Genomic DNA, 7370 nt, shown 5'->3' with positions numbered 1-7370 from the left:
GATAGCAAACCCTTTTCTGTATCCTCCTACTTTCTCAAACTCATTTCAAAGCCAAAGGTGGCTCTTGTGTATATATACGCAACGACTTATCTTGCTCTCGTGTTCCTGAACTTGATTCTTCCGAATTCTCTACTCTCTGGCTTCGGCTTTCCTGTCATTCTCTGACTAAATATATCTGCGCAGTTTACTTATCCCCTAATTTTACTGATTATGAGAAATTCTTCGACTGTCTTACTTCTACGATGGAACACATTCTATCCATTTCTCCTTTCTCTGAAATCTCCATTCTAGGAGATTTCAATGTTCACTATCACCTTTGGCTCTCCTCTCCTTTCACTGATCCACCTGGTGAACAAGCCTACATCTTTTCTATCCTTAATGACCTAGAGCAGCTTGTACATCACCCTACACATATCCCTGACCTCCTTGGATAGAGCTCCAACATACTTGACCTCTTCCTTACAACTAATCCTTCTGCTTGCACCGTTGGTCTTCTCTCTCCGTTGGGCTCTTTCGATCACAACCTTATTACCTTAACTTGTCCTATCGCTCCGGTATGGCCTGTGGACCCTCCAAAGAAACGTCGATTGTGGCACTCTGGAGCTGCCGGTTGGGAGGCCCTCAGGCAGTACTTCTTTGATTTTCCCTGGAATGATTATTGCTTTCATGGCCGGGAGCCTGCATTATGGAAGTTATTCTCTCGGTCATGGAAACATACATTCCCTTCTCATATGCTTTGAGTAATGCACGAAAGCCTTAGTTTAATCACGCTTGTTCTAATGATGTCCACAACAAAGAGGTACGAGAGCCAACCCATCCCTGAAATACATTTTTTTTTTTTTTTTTTTTTTATGTTTCTGCCCGGAATCGTGCTAAGTCTGTTTGTTCTTCGCTCTGCTAGAAATTCCATCCAAACTAAATACTCTCAACTCTCCAACTCGAATTCTTCTCACTCCTTCTGGCACCTTACCAAAAATCTTTAGACTTCCTCCTCCAACAGGAGATGCCGCACAGTGATGCCAAGCAGAAATCTTGAAAAGCACCTAGCCCAACTTTAAAACGTGCTGAACTATAGGTGAAGAGTTCAAATTTTCACATTAAATTGGACTTCAAAACGCGCTAGATATAGAAGAAAATCAAATATTATTTGGTGCTAAATGCAGTGTTGCCAAGCAGAAATCTTTAAAAGCGCTAAGCTTAACTTTAAATCGCGCTGAAGTATAGGTGAAGAGTTCAAATTTTCACACAAAATTGGACTTCAAAACGCTCAAGATATAGAAGAAAATCAAATATTTTTTGGCACTAAATTATTATGAAAAGCATTAGATCTAGCGCCAAAAGCACTAAGTTGGCATTGCAGTACTAAGGCCAAAACAAGGTACAGATACTACTACATACCGCCAGAATTTTTAGTTTTTAATTTTATTTTGACGACAATGCATAATGCTCACATACGGGTGTTTTTTCATAAAAATATTATGTACAAATTTTTCTCATTCATTGAAGGTGTGTTTGATGCCTAATAATGAGGTCCCAAAATACTTTGATGTTGTTCGAATGTTTTGTCGTATTGGTTATATACGTCAAGGGTTAAAGATTTATCGGTTTCACACATAAGTACAAATATTACTTAATTCAAATACTCCCAGTGGTCACCAGCAAGAGTATTTAAAAAAAAAATTGTTTCACCAGATAGCCTCTGCCTGCGGTACGACATGCTCTACAAATCAAAACATAACCACATCCACATGTTTCCCAGCAGCTGCGGCTTCCAGTACAGTACAAGAGAGATTTTCTCTCTCTCGTACTGTATTGGTAGCCACTATTTGCATTGCAGTTTCTTCCCCCCCCCCCCATTATATTCAAACAGCACTGGATCTGGGTTTTCTGGTGCTGGTCTTCCTTTCTCCCATCCGATGAAATGCAAAGAGCAGATGCCATGATTACGAGTGACTTTCCATCCCACTTCCCTCCTGCACCTCTCTTCCCATATATAAGTTGAGAGATATATAAATCATAGATTCTTTGCCGAGTTTGCTCCTTTGCCACCTGCTATCTTCCTTCCTTGGGAACCGCAGTGTCTGATGAAATTCTTATTTTTTTTCTTTTAATACCTTTTCTGGTGACCACTGGGAGTATTTAAATAAAAGAATAAATAAATATCCGTACATAAGTGTAAAAACCGATAAATCTTCATCCCTTGAAGTATAGAACCAACACCACAAAACATATCAGCATCACAAAGTATTTTGGAACCTCATTATTAGGCACCAAACACACTTTAAATGAATGAGGAAAATTTGTATATTATATTTTCATGAAAAAACACCCGTAAGTAAGAATTATGCATTGTCCTAAAAATAAAATCGGTAATTAAAAATTCTGGCGGTATCTAGTACCCACTCCTTACTGCGACCACCTTAGACGATTTCGGTACTGTTCCTCCATCACTTCCCCCCTCTGACTTCCTCACGGCTGATATAAAAATTTCTTCAGCTGATGTATTTTGTCATCACTGGCCTCAGTACTAACAAGGCATATGGGCCTGATAGAGTCCCTCCTGTTGTCCTCAAGAACTGTGCTTCAGTGCTTACACCCTGCGTAGGTAAACTCTTTCGTCTGTCAACGTGTGCCCTCTTGCTGGAAGTTTGCTATCATTCAGCCTGTCCCAAAGAAGGGTGACCATTCCCAGCCCTCTAACTATCGCCCAATTGCTTTAACATCCTGTGTCTCAAAAGTTTTCGAGTCAATTCTTAAAAAAAAAAATTTTAAAGCATCTTCCCTATCACAACCTTCTTTCTGATCGTCAGTATGGGTTCTGTCAGGGACGCTTCACTGGCGATCTTCTCACCTACCTTTCAGACTCTTGGTCATCCTCCTTTCGGGACTTTGGCAAAAGCTTTACCATTGCACTTGACATCTCAAAGGCTTTCGATTGAGTCTGGCATAAATCTTTAATACTTCTTACGGTTTCTATCTTTCTATCTGTGCCTTCATCTATAGCTTCCTTTCTGGTCGTTCTATAACAGCCGTTGTAGACAGCCATCGTTCTCTAGACCTGTCAACAGTGGTGTTCCTCAGAGCACTCTCCTATCATCAACTCTCTTCCTTTTATTCATCAGTGACCTTCTAAGCTGTACATCTAACCCTATCCACACGTACGCTGATGATTCGACCCTTCACCTTTCCATTCGGTTCCCACAACGTCCATCTCAGCAGTTACTTCAACAAACAAGGGATGAGGTTATGGCACACCTAATGTCTGACTTGGCTCGTATCTCTGGGGTAAAAATAATACTGTTGTTTTTAATGCATCAAAGACTCAGTTCTTACACCTATCAACCTGACAAAATCTTCCACGGGAGTAGGCTACCCACTAATGTTTAATAATATCCAGCTTAATCCCGCATCATCCTTGAACATGCTTGGGGTTTTATTCACTCGAGACTTGGAAAGATCATAATCTCTTGTTAAATCTGCTTCCAAGAGATTGGGTGTGCTAAGCCGACTCCGTACCTTCTTTACCCCCGCACAGTTGTTGCCTTTATACAGGGGTTTTTTCGCCCCTGTGTTGAGTACAACTGTCATGTGTGGGGAGGCTCGCCACATACAGCTCTTCTCAATAGTGTGGAGTCAAAGGCTTTTCGTCTCATTAACTCTCCTTTTACTGGTTCCCTTCAACCTCTGTCTCTTCGTCACACTGTTGCATCTTTATCTCTTTTCTGTCGCTGCTTCAATGGTCACTGCTCCTCTGAACTATCTCCATCCCTACGACGGGCACGTAGCACCCGTATATCAACAAACTCTCATCCCCTTTCTGTCCAACTCTCTAATGCAAGAGTTAACCGTTACCCCCAGTCCTTCATTTATGCAACAGGTCAGCTCTGGATCTGTCTCCCTATGTCTGCATTTCCGGCTTCCTATGAGCTCCAGTCTTTCAAAAGCACTATGTCCACGCATCTCGAAATGCCTGGATCCTGAGTTTGGCTCTCTTCTGTATTGTTGTTGTTGTTGTTGTTTTCTTGGAAAGAACAATTTGCTAGCTCCTGGCCTGTGGTTCCTTCTTCCTTGCATTAAAAAAAAAAAAAAAATACTTAGTTCTCTTTCACGTACGGTAGACAGCAGGAGGGGGGAACTCCAGCCTGCAGTCCACTGAGTTCACATTCAGATGAACCTGGGTAACAACTATTAAAAAAAAACTACAGGATATAATTACAGTTTAATACGTGGACACTAGTTTTTTTTTTTCTTTCCTTCTTTAACTTGGCCAAGGTTTTCGTCCTTTTGAACCTCATTGAAATAGCCCAGCGACGGAAAAAGTTAATACTTCGGCTCTACGTCCTTTCCAAAGCACTTCTTCGTGACTAGCATCATATTCTAGTTTTAATTTTTCACAACTGAGCATTCAGGATGGAGAAATGGTAATTTTAGGCCAGGTTAGAATAAATTGGGTATAGAAATATGGAGATTGGCCTCCGTGGAATTTTATATAGTGTCTGGCTTGCACTCTCAGGCTCCGATGACTTACTCCCAGCTGAGGAAAATCGTCTGGAGTCACCTGAAATACATTACTAGAGTTGACCTGACCGTGAGAGGGCTAAAGGTACCATTATTAACACTCCTAAGCTAGTATGTGACCGATTTTATTAATAGCAGCGAGAAGAAAATAGAAAAAATACGTCCTCGGGTTGAAAGGGTTAATCCTGAAAGGACGGGGGTATTAGTAAGCCTATTAATACTCCAGCTTAAGCAAGGCGATTTTATTCAGCTCACGGAAAACCCACCGCAGCCACAGAAAACTCACCACAACCACAGAAAATCCCCACCACAACCACAGAAAACCCACCGCAGCCACAGAAAACCCACCGCAGCCACAGAAAACCCCACCACACCCACAAAAAAACTCCCGCAGCCGCAGAAAACCCACCGCAGCCACAGAAAACCCACTACTTCCACAGAAGACCCACCACAACCACAGAAAATCCCAACCACAACAGAAAACCCACTGCAGCCACAGAAAATCCCCACCACAACCACAGAAAACCCACCGCACCCACAGAAAATCCCCACCACAACCACAGAAAATCACCACCACAACCACAGAAAACCCACCGCAGCCACAGAAAACCCCACCACAACCACAAAAAAACACCACACGCACACACACACAAAATCCCCACCACAAGCACAGAAAACCACCACACCCACAGAAAACTCACCACACCCACACAAAACCCACCATACCCACACAAAACCCACCACACCCACACAAAACCCACCACACCCACACAAAACCCACCACACCCACGCAAAACCCACCACACCCACGCAAAACCCACCACACCCACGCAAAACCCACCACACCCACGCAAAACCCACCACACCCACGCAAAACCCACCACACCCACGCAAAACCCACCACACCCACGCAAAACCCACCACACCCACGCAAAACCCACCACACCCACGCAAAACCCACCACACCCACGCAAAAGCCACCATACCCACACAAAACCCACCACACCCACGCAAAACCCACCACACCCACGCAAAACCCACCACACCCACGCAAAACCCACCACACCCACGCAAAACCCACCACACCCACGCAAAACCCACCATACCCACACCAAACCCACCACACCCATACAGAACCCACCTCACCCACACAAACCCTGCCACAAGGAAAAGTCAGAGGTTAGCAACACACTGCAAGGTTAATTTATACAGTTTGATCTGATTTTGTCCAGAGTTGGTAGAAGGGTTAAGGATCAGGCAATAAGGGAATAATTTTCGATATTTTGAGGGTAAAATTAGATTAGATGCTAGACCCTTAGATTAACTGCAGGGCGCAGGTGTAGTATTTTCTGTGTCCTTCTTGTTTCTGTTCATCCTACTCAGTGCATAGACTAGACGATCTGTTCTCTGTGACCCTGCAATCCTCCTACGCGGAGCAGAAGGTGCTGCACTCACCTCATGTTACCGCTTCGACACTAATTCCCACCGCCTGTACTGAATGCATGCTAGGACTGTCATTCAGGTTTGGTGTGGTGGTATAAGCGAGGATGGTGTAATGATGACATGTTTGTGGGCATGGGTAGGGTAAGTTTAAATTGTTTCAGCGAAATTATAACCCACAAGTTGTTTTCTGCTCCGCTCTGGGATCGATCTTTCCTGTCAACAGCTCACATCTCTACTGCATGACCACCACCTTCTCCCATTTCGCACTTTATTTCACTTGTTCACTGGAGGCACTGATTTGTTGGGTGTGCAGGTTCTTATTTCTTTTCAGTTTTCCTACCGCACCCTGCCCTCCTATCTCATGACCATTTCCTGCCTCACCTCGTCCTTTTGACTCACCACCCTTGCCTCACCACATCCTGCCTCACTACATTCTGCCTCACCATCCCCTGCCTCACCCTCCCCTGCCTCACTACATCCTGCCTCAACCCCACCTGCCTCATCCCTCACCTGCCTTACCATCACCCAATTCAGCCCCTCTCTGCCTCACCACCACATCCTACCTCATCCTCTCCTGTCTCATCGCCTCCTAGTTTACACATCCTACCTCAGCTCCTCCTTGCTCACCAGCTCCTGCCTCACCACCAAATGCCTTCTCCCCTCCTGCTTCACCAACACCTGCCCCAGCACCACCTACCTTAGTCCCCCCCTGCGTCACCCCCACTTTCCCCATCAGCACCTAACTCAACCCTATCCTGCCTCACCTCATCTTGCCATACCTCCACCTGCCTCATCTTCTCCCTCACCCTCCCCTGCCTCACCACCTGCCTAACCTCTTGTCTCCTCACCACTCTTTCCTGCCTGGCTGCCCTACCGCATTTTATTACCTAACATCCTCTTGCTGCCCTACTACGTCTTCTGCCTTTATACCTCTTGCTGTCTTACCATATCTTCCTTTTACCAGTCCTTTGCCTTAGTACCTTCTTGCCTTAACATTTCCCACCTCCCTGCCTCACCCCTCTCTACCCCACCCCTTCCCTGCCGCACCACCTCCCTGCCCCACCACCCTCCTTACCTCACCCTCTCTACTTCACCTTCTCCCTGCCTCCCTACTCCTCTGCCCACCATCCTCCATGCCTCACCATCTCCCTGTCTTATTCCCCGTGCCCTACCAGTCTCCCCGCCTCACCACCTCTCTGCTTATCCCCCTGCCCCACCACCCTCCTTGCCTCACTTCCTCCCTGTCTCACCCCTCTCTACCTCACCCTCTCCCTCCACCGTCCTTCCCTGCCTCACCCCTCCCTGCTTCACCTTTTCATATAGTCTCCCCATCCTGCACAACCTTCCAGTTCCTTATCCCCCCTACCTCAGTTCCTCCCTGCCTCAGCTCCTCCCCATCCCACCTTCTC

This window comes from Coenobita brevimanus, chromosome 111 (genome assembly GCF_032717465.1).
Source record: "Coenobita brevimanus isolate Jiangsu-jjx chromosome 111, ASM3271746v2, whole genome shotgun sequence".
Lineage (NCBI taxonomy): Eukaryota > Metazoa > Arthropoda > Malacostraca > Decapoda > Coenobitidae > Coenobita > Coenobita brevimanus.
The sequence above is the reverse complement of the archived record's forward strand: the minus strand, read 5'-3'. Positions refer to the sequence as shown.